Here is a 14,425-nt window from a genome sequence, read left to right on the forward strand (position 1 = left end):
TTATCATTCATACTTTAACAAATACATGAGCTAATATTTCTCTTCTTTGTCATTTATCTACGACTTCTCTTTTCTGCCCAAGAACTGTTAATTCCTCACTCTTTATTGTCACCTTTATTGGCAGTTAGTACAAAAAAGTAGTTTGTGGCTACTTTTCACAAAATAACAGCCCCGTATTACAAGTGTGCATGTGTATGTACGGACAGATACACAAAAAGACATCTAACAGAAATGTGACTGCTGGGCTTGTAGCTAACCTCAGGCCACTGGTTTAGTGATGTTTCTGTACACTACCCTTAAAGGAGGGTGAGCCCAGTCCAGCCTCAGTGAAATTAAAACCCATGAAATGTCATAGATCTCTGGTATGGACACCAGAATAGCCCAGAAGTGACCCTAAGATTCTGTCACAGATCAACTGAAGAGCTTCACCTGGGGATTCTCACTGAGTTGCCTGGATGAGATGCACCGGTGTGACGACAGTCTGTTTCCTCAGGTCAAGAGGCGGGGCTACACCTGGCAACTGGCTTTCCTAAGCAACAGACCTCTACACCATACTGGCCCGTACTCAGGTGGTCCTTTTCCTGCCACTGACCATGCCCTTCCTCCAACTGATAAACTTGCCTATCTCTTCATAAATAAGTTCAGTTCACTTCAGTCGCTCAGTCGTGTCCGACTGTTTGCAACCCCATGAACCGCAGCACACCAGGCCTCCCTGTCCATCACTAACTGCCGGAGTTCACCCAAACTCATGTCATTGAGTTGGTGATGCCATCCAACTATCTCATCCTCTGTCATCCCCTTCTCCTCCTGCCCTCAATCTTTCCCAGTATCAGGGTCTTTTCAAATGTGTCAGCTCTTTGCATCAGGTGGCCAAAGTATTGGAGTTTCAGCTTCAACATCAGTCCTTCCAATGAACACCGAGGACTGATCTCCTTTAGGATGGACTGGTTGGATCTCCTTGCAGTCCAAGGGACTCTCAAGAGTCTTCTCCAATACCACAGTTCAAAAGCATCAATTCTTTGGTGCTCAGCTTTCTTTATAGTCCAATTCTCACATCCATACATGACCACTGAAAAAACCATAGCCTTGACTAGATGGTCCTTTGTTGGCAAAGTAATGTCTCTGCTTTTGAATATGCTATCTAGGTTGGTCATAACTTTCCTTCCAAGGAGTAAGCGTCTTTTAATTTCATGGCTGCAATCACCATCTGCAGTGATTTTGGAGCCCAGAAAAATAAAGTCAGCCACTGATAAATAAGAAAGGTGAGCAACTGGGGAAGCTGGATCCCTCCCCTGGAATGTACCCTGTGGCCAGTCCCAGCACTCCCTAGGGTAAGACATTAGAGAAATGTGCTGTTTTTCCTATCCTTGCTATGCAAGTTACATTAAAAACTCTTTCTTTTACCCATAACCAGTGAGGTGAACTCCGTCCTGAGCCCAATAACATGATAGGCTTTCAGTGTCAACTGTGAATTCTGGAAACTGAGAATCCAAAGTGTTACATGTTTCTATTATGACACTACAATGCCCGCATGTTATCCTATACCCACTCCTTGCACATTCTATTCCCCTTACAATCCCTGCCTCCATTGGCCACCGGGAAAACTTCTGCTGGGACTTCAAGATCTGTCTGTGTGGAACTTACTCTTGTCCCCTGGCCTACATACAAAAAGTAGAGACAATCATCACCCATTCCTCTGTGTAATCAAAATGGCAACAGACCTAGGCAGTTCTCAGTACTGGGGCATTGGACTGACCCACCCTGGGAGCCAGAGATTTACAGATATTTAGTTTCTATGTACAGTTACTTTTTTTTTTATTACATAAGTAATATACAATGTTAAAAAATTTGAAAGTGTCAAAAAGGAAAATATGACCCACAGACAAACACTTTCTAACATTTTGTTGGTACTTTTTCAGATTTTAATAGAAATGGCCTGATGTAGTAACAGTTTCTTGAAACCTACTTTATTAATAGGCAGACATGGTAGACAGGAATCAAGACCATCCCCGAGAAAAAGAAATGCAAAAAGCAAAATGGCTGTCTGAGGACACCTTACAAATAGCTGTGAAAAGAAGAAAAGCAAAAAGCAAAGGAGAAAAGGAAAGATATAAGCATCTGAATGCAGAGTTCCAAAGAATAGCAAGGAGAGATAAGAAAGCTTTCCTCAGCAATCAATGCAAAGAAATAGAGGAACACAATAGAATGGGAAAGACTAGAAATCTCTTCAAGAAAGTTAGAGATACCAAGGGAACATTTCATGCAAAGATGGGCTCAATAAGGACAGAAATGGTAAGGACCTAACAGAAGCAGAAGATATTAAGAAGAGGTGGGAAGAATACACAAAAGAACTGAACAAAAAAGATCTTCACAACCCAAATAATCACAATGGTGTGATCACTCACCTAGAGCCAGACATTCTGGAATGTGAAGTCAAGTGGGCCTTAGGAAGCATCACTATGAACAAAGCTAGTGGAGGTGATGGAATTCCAGTTGAGCTATTTCAAATCCTAAAAGATGATGCTGTGAAAGTGCTGCACTCAATATGCCAGAAAATTTGGAAAACTCAGCAGTGGCCACAGGACTGGAAAAGGTCAGTTTTCATTCCAATCCCAAAGAAAGGCAATGCCAAAGAATGCTCAAACTACCGCACAATTGCACTCATCTCACACGCTAGTAAAGTGATGCTCAAAATTCTCCAAGCCAGGCTTCAGCAATACGTGAACCGTGAACTTCCAGATGTTCAAGCTGGTTTTAGAAAAGGCAGAGGAACCAGAGATCAAATTGCCAACGTCTGCTGGATCATCAAAAAAGCAAGAGAGTTCCAGAAAAACATCTATTTCTGCTTTATTGACTATGCCAAAGCCTTTGACTGTGTGGATCACAATAAACTGTGAAAAATTCTGAAAGAGATGGGAATACCAGACCACCTGATTTGCCTCTTGAGAAACCTGTAGGCAGGTCAGGAAGCAATAGTCAGAATTGGGCATGGAATAACAGACTGTTTCCAAATAGGAAAAGGAGTACATCAAGGCTGTATATTGTCACCCTGCTTATTTAACTTATATACAGAGTACATCATGAGAAACGCTGGGCTGGAGGAAGCACAAGCTAGAATCAAGATTGCCGGGAGAAATATCAATAACCTCAGATATGCAGATGACGCCATCCTTATGGCAGAAAGTGAAGAAGAACTAAAGAGCCTCTTGATGAAAGTGAAAGAAGAGAGTGGAAAAGTTGGCTTAAAGCTCAACATTCAGAAAGCTAAGATCATAGCATACGGTCCCATCACTTCATGGCAAATAGATGGGGAAACAGTGACTGACTTTATTTTTCTGGGCTCCAAAATCACTGCAGATGGTGACTGTAGCCATGATATTAAAAGACACTAACTCCTTGGAAGGAAAGTTATGACCAACTTAGACAGCATATTCAAAAGCAGAGACATTACAGTGTCAACAAAGGTCTGTCTAGTCAAGGCTATGGTTTTTCCAGTGGTCGTGTATGGATGTGAGAGTTGGACTATAAAGAAATTGAGTGCAGGAGAATTGATGCTTTTGAACTGTGGTGTTGGAGAAGACTCTTGAGAGTCCGTTAGACTGCAAAGAGATCCAACCAGTCCATCCTAAAGGAGATCAGTCCTGGGTATTCATTGGAAGGACTGATGCTAAAGCTGAAACTCCAGTACTTTGGCCACCTGATGCGAAGAGCTAACTCACTGGAAAAGACCCTGATGCTGGGAAAGATTGCGGGTAGGAGGAGAAGGGGACAACAGAGGATGAGATGGTTGGATGGCATCACCAACTCAATGGACATGGATTTGGGTCAACTCTGGGAGTTGGTGATGGACAGGGAGGCTTGGCATGCTGCGATTCAATGGGTTGCAAGAGTCGGACACAACTGAGTGACTGAACTGAACTGAACTGATAGTAGCTCATTGTTATTATTTTTTGCATTTACTTAATTCATGACATTAAACATTTAAAGTAGATGTAGTGGTGAACCTCATTTTCTTTTTGTGCCTTTCCTATTCACATATTTATGTTTATTTTTCTATGAAGTACATTTCTCTTTATTAATAATTTATAGGAAGTCCTTATTTAGTGAGTATATCAACTCTTTATCAGCTATGTAAATACTACTTAAATTGTAAATATTTAAATTGGTTTATAATTTTTTTATTTTAACTTTATAATTTAAATTTTGTTTTATATTTTTAAATTCAAAAATTATATTTTTAAATTTAAAATTAAAAATTTTTTAATTTCTTAATAACTTCTACCTTGATATCATACTTAAGAAAAATCTTTCTCCATCCCAATTTTTGACACTTTTTCCTAAAAATAATTTCATGTTTATACTGGAATTTTAAACTTATTTTAATCTTTATTTTAGTATGGTTTCCTCCTTCTTCCTTTCCTCTCTTAATTCCTCTAGCAGATGTCTTTCAGGCACCCATTCTGTTCAGGCAGTCAATTTCTTGGTGCTAAGGAAATAGCAATATACAAAGATGAAATAGTTCCTATCTATCTTCATGGAGTTAACATTCTAATAAGAAAAATGGATACTAAATGCAAAATCCAAATAATATAGATTACAATGTCACAGAGGGATAAGTTCTATAAAAAATATTAGGAGGGGTATTGATATTGAATGGAGTGGGGTGTGTCATATAAATAAGCCAAAGAGAGTCGCTGTATATTAGCTCTTAGGTTGCATGTTTCTTCATTGCAGGATGAGCTCTATTAGCTCAAAAGCCCACTGGCACCAAACTCAAGTTTTTATTACACTCAATTATTTTAAATATAGCCCAAAGAAACAGATTTTTAGCCACTGACAGCCATTGACAGACTGTGCCCAACATCTGTTAGCTTTACAGCCATAACTATAGGCATAGGCTATAAAGACCTCAAGCAGATGTCAGCTTCACAACTCCCTGACCCAGACTCCCGGCTATGCTGCAGAATGATATCATCTGGACTCATAAACCCCGATCTGATCCCACTCTCCCCTACTTTCCTCCCCTTCTGAGCAGTGATCCCTGTACCATAGCCAGTGGACAGTTTATGACTGTGAAGGACTTCCTCATGAAGCAGTCTTGTCAAAGGGGTATCTATTAAATAAGGCTTTTGTGTGTCATTGGCCCCTTGTGCTCTCATCTTTTTCATTGATTAGCCCTCAAATCCCTCAAGCCCTCTGCAGAGTGCTATTTTATTAATAGTTAGGAAGACCAAGGAAGAGCTCACCACGGAGGGAGCATTAAACAGAGACCAGGAATAGCTGTGGGGGAAGGTTTCAGGTTAGAGGGCAGAGTAAGTCAAGAGGGCCGCAGGCAGCACAGAGTAAATGACAATATGCTGGAACACACATCCTGTTCTGTTTATTCAGCCAGGTTTCTTTCCTCCTGTTCATTTCAAAAGCATTTTTATTATTTCCTAAAGTCCTAAGTATCTTTGATTTGGCCTTTCATTCTGTTTCTTCACTTCCCTGGTGGCTCAGATGGTAAAGCGTCTTTCTACAATGTGGGAGACCCGGGTTTGATCCCTGGGTTGGGAAGATCCCTTGGAGAAGGAAATGGCAATCCACTCCAGTACTATTGCCTGGAAAATCCCATGGACAGAGGAGCCTGGTAGGCTACAGTCCATGGGGTCGCAAAGAGTTGGACAGGACTGAGCGACTTCACGTTCACATTCTGTTCCTTCACTGAGTCTTAAGCCAATGCAGCCTCATTCCAAGATGAGCAGTTACATGTTACTTATTGTTTTCCTTCTGATGAATGTCTTGGAAAATATCAAGAATGTGTGTTTCCAGATGTGCTTTAAAATAGTATCTGCTAGTTTTAAAATTAGAAATTCAATTGGAGTCTTCATCTGAATTGCATGGAACTACAATTTTAATTGCAATCTTTACATTGTGGGGTTTCTGACCAGAAACATTGAATGGATTTTAAATTTTAAAAATGTCACTAAGTAAAATTCTGTAATTTTCTTCATATAAGTCACTACATTTAAAGTGTATTCATATGCATTTTGTGTTACAACTGCTATTGAAAATTCAAATTTTAGGTTTTTATTATATTTTTAATAGGTTATTGCTAGTATATAGAAAAGCTAATTGCTTTTTATATTTGTTGGTTTTATAATCAGCCATTTTAATTAAATCTCTTACTAAAACCAATGATTTTCTTGTGTTTCCTTCTAAAATAGTCACATCACTTGCAAATTGATAATTTCACTCATTTTTTCACTTATACCATTTAGTCTGTTGTCTTCTTATTGGGTTGCATTAGCTAAATTCCTTAGAGGGTTTCCTTTTAAATTACAGAGTCTTTATATGTATTCACTGATTTTTCTATCAAAGGTTGGTATATATTTTTTAAGATGTTTAGACTTTGTAAAGTTCAGGGATATACCTTTTCAGTGGGATACAATATAGTCTTTTATTCACGAGGAGATGGAAATTTTAGGACACACAGAGGCAAACAGAGTTCAGTCAATGGGTTTTGCTCCTCTATGCCCTCTCAATTTGGAGAAGGCGATGGCACCCCACTCCAGTACTCTTGCCTGGAAAATCCCATGGACGGAGGGGCCTGGTAGGCTGCAGTCCATGGGGTCGCTAGGAGTCGGACATTACTGAGCGACTTCACTTTCACTTTTCACTTTCCTGCATTGGAGAAGGAAATGACAACCCACTCCAGTGCTCTTGCCTGGAGAATCCCAGGAACAGGGAAGCCTGGTGGGCTGCCGTCTATGGGGTCTCACAGAGTCGGACACGACTCAAGCGGCTTAGCAGCAGCAGCAGCAGCTCTCTCAATTGGGAGTCTCCAGAAACCCCTGCGCTGCCACAACTCCCGGGCAGGTGAGACACTTGAATAGTCTGAACCCTGGGGCTGACAAGCCTCGTGGGGAGAAGATGATGTGCTCGGAGGGTTTTACTCAGACCTGAGCCTCCAATGGGAGAAATAGGTAATGGTTCTTGCAAAGGGTAGGGGTTAAGACACCTACCTTACTTGGTATTTGTTACAATCAATTAACCTACATTGACACACCATTCTCATCCAAAGTCCGTGGTTTACATTAAAGATCATTCTTGATGTACATTCTATGGGTTTTGATGAATGTGTATAATGATGTCTACCATTGCAGTATCATACAGAGTAGTTCCACTGACTTAAAACCCCCTACCCTCTGCCTGTTCATCCCTCCCTCTCTCCTAACCCCTGGCAACCACTGATCTTTTTACTCTTTCTAGTTTAATTTTAGAATAGAATTTTAAAATAGAATAGTTTTAGAATGGTTTTATCTTTTCCAACATGTCATATAGTTGAATTCATGCAATGTGTAGCCTTTTCAGATTGGCTTCTTTCACTTAGTAATATACATTTAAGTTTCTTCCATGTCTTTTTATAGCTTGATAGCTCATTTCTTTTAGCACCGGGTGGTATGCCATTGTATAAGGTGTTCCACAGTTTGCTTATTCATTCACCTACTGAGGGACATCTTGCTTGCTTTCAAGTTCTGGCAATTATGAATCAAGCTGTTGTAAAAATACAGGTGCTATTTTTTGGTATGGACATAAATTTTCAGCTCTCTTGGGTAAATACCAAGGAGTTCAGTTGCTGGACTGTGTGGTAAGAGTGTGTTTAGTTTTGTAAGAAACTACTCTAGTGTCATCAAAGTGGCTGTACCATTTTGCATTCCCACCAGCAATGAATGAGAGTTTCTGTTATTCCACATCCTCACTAATATTTGATATTGTCTGTGTTCTGGATTTTGACCATCCTAATAAGTGTGTAGCAGTATCTCATTGTTGTTTTAATTTACAATCCCATAATGACAAATGGGGAACATGCTTTTTTTCCATCTGTATATCTTCCTGAGTGAAGTGTCTATTCAGGTCTTTTGTCCATTTTTTAAATCAGGTTGTTTGTTTTCTTACTGTTAAGTTTTAAGAGTTCTTTGTATTTTGGTTAGCAGTCTTTTATAAGATCTTGTGGCCTATCTGTGGCTTGTCTTCCCATTCTCTTGACCGACTTTCTTTTTATTAACAAGCTAGTGCCAACAATTAGCTAGCATAGTGCACTGAACAATCTCTTCACTGGGTTTTGCCTACATTCTGGGGACAACTGTTCTCTTGACTGCATAAACAGTTCTGTATGAGGGTTCTGATTACAAGTACAGGTTTGGGGATGTGTTATTGGGCTTCCCAGGTGGCCACTAGTAGTAAAGAACCTGCCTGCCGATGCAGGAAACATAAGAGACACGCATTTGATCCCTGGGTCGGGAAGATCCCCTGGAGGAGGGCATGGCAACCCACTCCAGTATTCTTGCCTGGAGAATCCCATGGAGGGCTACAGTCCATAGGTTCGCAAAGAGTTGAATACGACTGAAGCAACTTAGCATTAACACAGGCATCCTGAGTTTAACTTGGTTCTACAGTCGTGTCTGACTCAGTCCATGGGGTCGCAAAGAGTCAGATACAACTGAACAACAGTTCATGCATGAGGTGTGTTACCTCGATAAATTAATCTCGCTGTTCTCAGTACCCTCCATAGCAAATGGAGATCAAACCAACACTCGTCCTAGGGTGGCTGTCAGGATGTGTTTTGCTGTGCTCAGTTGTGTCCCCATGGACTGTGTGACCCCATGGACTGTAGTCTGCCAGGCTCCTCTGTCCATGGGATTTTTCCAGGCTGTCAGGATAGAATGAGCCAATTCCAGTTGGGAATTTGGCACAGTTGATGGGACATAGAAAATTTTCCAAAAGTGTTATTATGGGTGTTATGTATTGTGATGTCTTTTTTTTGCCTTTGGTGTCTTAATTACTAAGTTTTACTCTTAGAAATATGTTTTCTTTTTAAAATATGAGTGATTTCAGGAATGGTAATGAAAGTTGTATCTACAGTTACCTTGGTGGCAGTCAGCATTCTACTGTTCTGAGAGCTCTGTTCAAAGGTTTTGGAGGTCCCTTCTTTTTTTTTGTTCCTTTTTAAAGTGAAATTTAAAGGGGCTTCCCTTATGGCTCAGGTGGTAAAAATCTGCCTGCAGTGCAGGAGAGTTGGGTTCCATCCCTGTGTCAGGAAGATCCCCTGGAGAAGGGAATGGTAACCCACTCCAGTAGTCTTGCCTGGAAAATTCCATGGACAGAGGAGCCTGGCAAGCTATGGTCTATAGGGTCGCAAAGAGTCAGACATGCCTGACTAACTGAGCTAAAGTGAAATTTAAATGGATTATTAATTTGGGCAGCTTGATAACACACGCTGTTTGTTACCACTAGACATTTCTCTCACCTAACCCCATGGGCAACACATACGGTGATTTGTGCTTAATTAGTTCTGCCCAATAAAATAAGGACTTCACTGCATATTATATTACTATCTAACTTTTCATATAATGATAATAATTACTTCCATTTATTGATTACTTACTGAAATGCTGACACTGTGCTAAGCACTTTGCATATGTACATTATCTCATTAATGTATGTATATTGTTATCACCGGAGAAGGCAGTGACACCCCACTCCAGTACTCTTGCCTGGAAAATCCCATGGACGGAGGAGCCTGGTAGGCTGCAGTCCATGGGGTCGCTAGGAGTCAGACACGACTGAGCAACTTCACTTTCACTTTTCACTTTCACTCATTGGAGAAGGAAATGGCAACCCACTCCAGTGTTCTTGCCTGGAGAATCCCAGGGACGGGGGAGCCTGGTGGGCTGCAGTCTATGGGGCTGCACAGAGTCGGACACAACTGAAGCGACTTAGCAGCAGCAGCAGCAGCTATGATGTGGCTCAGACGGTAAAGCGTCTGCCTGCAATGCGGATACTCGGGTTTGATCCCAGGGTTGGGAAGATCCCCTGGAGAAGGAAATGGCAACCCACTCCAGTACTCTTGCCTAGAAAATTTCATGGATGGAGGAGCCTAGTGGGCTACAGTCCACGGGGTCACAAAGAGTCAGACACGACTGAGCTACTTCACTATGATGCCACTATGTGCATACCACCACCAGATACCGAGTTGAGATTTCAAATCATTGCTCCAAAACCAGTTGGGTAAGGAAAACTTCAGAAAGGGAAAGTGAAAGTCACTCAGTCATGTCTGACTCTTTGTGACCCCACGGACTACAGTCCATGGAATTCTCTAGGCCAGAATACTGGAGTGAGCAGCCTTTCCCTTCTCTAGAGGATCTTCCAACCCAGGAATCGAACCCAGGTCTCCTGCATTGCAGGCAGATTCTTTACCAGCTGAGCCACAAGGGAAGTCCAAGAATACTGGAGTGGGTAGCCTACCCTTTCTCCAGCAGATCTTCCCAACCCAGGAATCGAACAGGGGTCTCCTGCATTGCAGGCAATTCTTTACCAACTGAGCTATCAGGGAAGCCTGAGGAAAACTTTGGGGGGTGGTTTAAAGAAATCCAGCTTTCTGGGTGCCCCATCCCACCCCAGACCTACTGAATCCGGCAGTCAACTTTCTGCCCCTTACTGAACTTATCGTATACCCACAAATGTTTTACACTTATCAGAGGAAAGAAACCTTCCAGATCCTGGGAGGAAAGAACAGATGTCAGGAAGTAAAGTTGTGTGGGCTTATTGGTAGAACTAAATGAGTTTATATCCAATTATGAACAAAGGCTGCCAAACTCTAAGGGAAAACTTACATAATATGTTTTCTTTCCCCAGAGTTCTCTGGTTTGTTTTTTCTGAATCTGTTTCTGTGGCAATATGGCTATACTTTTTAGAGGTTTTCCTTTATGCTAGTTATGCCACTTTCTCAGATCTAGTTATAGAAGGGGGTGAAAAGAAAGTCAACATTAACTATTCTTTTTGAGAAACCAGCCAGTAACTCAGGTTTTGATGACTCTGAGGGCAAAGGTCAAAGTGAATGTTCAATAGGTCTTTCTTGATAACAGCATATTCTTTAAAATAAAAGCCTAACTCCTCAGCGTGGGAGGTAGATGGGTTTTGGTTCAACCAGACAAGACAGATAAGTTTTCTCTCTGACATCTGTAGAAATTAAGTTACCTTCATCATGTTGTTGTAAAGTTGTTAGTTCATCAGTGGTTCTAAAGATAAAACAAGATAGGTTTAGGATCTGGCAAACTAAGAGCTATTCATGTTATTTCCTATGGTTATCATTATTATTGTTATAAATTATAACTAGTAAGAAATGTTGAATAGAATAAGTGAAAAACAAGTCTTTTTTTTTTTTTTTTTTTTTTTTTTGAGGAAACTGCAGTGCAGATTTGGAATGGAAATCCCAGTGATTCCTACTTCAAATGTCTGCTAAAGATAGATAATTACAAGCCACTTTGTTTTGTGCCATTTAGAAATTTGTGCCTCCTTCACCCTGAATATAAAAGGATGCTTTGTTCAAATCCTGGGGCGCTTGGAGTCTTCAGGGAGAGCCTGTCAGTGTGATGGATCTTCCTGTTCTGACAGGAGCTCCTATCTGCTGGATGGTATTTTGGATCAGGTCCTTAGGGAAAGGACCCTTCAGTCCCAGTGAAGGTCACAGTGATTATTACTGGGCAATGGGACATCATTCTGTTATTGTAAGTCATTGGAGTCAAATAAAAATTTCCTAGAAATAGTAACTGTGCTGTGAGTGGCTGGTCCAGAATTTCCGTGAGTTCTCCATTCAGGTGTAAATGAGGCGCTCAGCAGAGAATAACCCTTTTCTGCAAAGCAGCCTAGGGCAGCCTGTCCGGAGATTGCTATAGCGAGGACGGATGGATTCATTTTGACATAATGTGCTCTGAGTTTCCAGAGGGAACTGTGCTTTCCGCTCCCTTTGAAAATGTTAATTCAACTTCGGTGGGTGTGTTTGCAGTTTGGCTGGGAAAGGCCACTGTAAGACAGGTCAAATAATGGAATAAACACTTCTGGCTGAAATGCCCTTCCTTTCCTTTCCATCTGGCTGACTCTTCCTTACTTTAGACTCCAAGGAAGCATGATTTCTTACTGCACTGTAATTATCTGCAGCACCACTCCTGTATCTAACCAATCTCCAGCCCCATCAGTTCTTGTCTTTGGAATTACTCAATTCTACCCATTTTTGCCCATTCCCACTGTCTGGCTTCTAACTGCCATTATCTCTCATCTGATTTGTTTCAATTACCTTGTCTCTTATACTTGTCCTGCAATCCCATCTCTACCCTTGAAAATCTAATTATATCACAACCTTATTTAAGTCTCCTACATGCAGCTTGGGCTTCTGAGGAGGCACGGTGGTAAAGAATCTGCTGGCCAATGCAGAAGACACAAGAGACACAGCTTCGATCCCTGAATCAGAAGATCCCCTGGAGTAGAAAATGGCATACACTCCAGTGTTCTTGCCTGGAAAGTTCCATGGATAGAGGAGCCCGGCAGGCTATAGTCCATGGGGTTGTAAAGAATTGGACATGATGGAACACACACGCAAACATGCAACTTGCAAAACAACTGGAAAATCCAGATGAACCCAACAAACTAAGATAAAACAAAATTACAAGCATGCAAAATCTTGCCATCTAGATATGTTAGGGGAAGCACACTGATTGAAACCGCCCACCCTGGCCAGGCACCATAGTAACTATTTGCATGAGTTGTTTTATGACAGGAGATCCTGATAAGGAGTACGGAACTAATAAGCCACCACCAACCAGAAGAGTTTGGGAAAGGTCTAAAGGAGACACCATGTGTCCGTCCACTTCCCAGAATCCCTCTCGATAGCATCCATCTTGGCTGAGCAATGTGTGCGCCACCAGGAAAGACTCTGAATTAGAATGATTGGCCAAAGACCACCCAGAATCTAATCCCATCACCATAAAACCCGAGACTGTGAGCCACACAGCAGAGCAGTTCTCCTGGGTTCCCTTACCATACTGCTCTTCACCCAGGTGCCTTTCCCAATAAAATCTCTTGCTTTGTCAGCACATGTGTCTCCTCGGACAATTCATTTTCGAATGTTAGACAAGAGCCCAGTTTTGGGCCCTGGAAGGGGTCCTCCTTCCTGCAACAGATATAACAACTATTAACATTTAACTGCAGAAATTACTAGAATTTATTTTCTATTTACACACATATAATTTTTTCTAAAGTAGGATTAGACTGTAAACACATGCTTTTTTTTTTTTTCAACATGGCAACATATTGTAAACAAATAGGACAGGAGGAAGAGAACCAAGCATGGCTCTCTTGACATAAGAGAAACCATTTTTGGCTTAATCCATTTTCCATTCTAAGCCTAGCCACAAGGCTTGCCTTTGAACAGTTCTCAAGGTTAACAGTTCTCAAGATTAAGCATCTTAAGGGAACAAACAACTACTGTCGGGCAAAAGAATTTGCAATAGCAAAAATAATCTCTTACTCCCGGTCAGTTGCTCAGTGGTGTCTGACTCTGTGATACCTCGTGGTTTGTAGCCCACCAGGAGAAGTCCATGGAATTCTCCAGGCAAGAATACTGGAGTGGGTTGCCATTCCCTTCTCCAGAGGATTTTCTCAACCCAGGAACTGAACCCGAGTATCTGATCATTTGTTAAAGACTCCCAGTTCTGATTAGCAGTAAAGATTAGCCTGAAGTGCTCAACCACCAAATCAACTAAAACCTAATGGATGGTGATGTCAACATTTTCTGACCCTAGTGACCTCAATCCACTAAAGTTTGAACTCAGTGGCCCACCTAAGCCCCTTCTTGAATATGCATGTACGCTTAGCTAAAAACTTCCCCTATTTTGCTGTTAGAGAGACTCTGCTTTGGGAAAGAGCCCCGGTGTCCTCTTTACTTGCTGCAAGTAATAATAAATTCTTCCTTCTCCTGATCTTAGTTGTGTCTTTGGGTTTGACACCTACCAACAGGCAAATCCATTTTTTCGGGTAAAAATGCCACAGCTTCAGTTCAGTTCAGTTCAGTCGCTCAGTCGTGTTCAACTCTTCGCCACCCCATGAATTGCAGCACGCCAGGCCTCCCTGTCCATCACCAACTCCCAGAGTTTACTCAAACTCTTGTCCATCGAGTCAGTGATGCCATCCAGCCATCTCATCCTCTGTCGTCCCCTTCTCCTCCTGCCCCCAATCCCTCCCAGCATCAGAGTCTTTTCCAATGAGTCAACTCTTCGCATGAGGTGGCCAAAGTACTGGAGTTTCAGCTTTAGCATCATTCCTTCCAAAGAAATCCCAGGGCTGATCTCCTTCAAAATGGACTGGTTGGATCTCTTTGCAGTCCAAGGGACTCTCAAGAGTCTTCTCCAACACCACAGTTCAAAAGCATCAATTCTTTGGCACTCAGCTTTTTTCACAGTCCAACTCTCACATCCATACATGACCACTGGAAAAACCATAGCCTTGACTAGACAGACCTTTGTTGGCAAAGTAATGTCTCTGCCACAGCTTATTACCCTATAAATGGACTTGATCTACATTGTTCTATTTTGTTTCATCATAAATATAA

Source organism: Bubalus bubalis, chromosome 8, assembly GCF_019923935.1.
Source record: "Bubalus bubalis isolate 160015118507 breed Murrah chromosome 8, NDDB_SH_1, whole genome shotgun sequence".
NCBI lineage: Eukaryota > Metazoa > Chordata > Mammalia > Artiodactyla > Bovidae > Bubalus > Bubalus bubalis.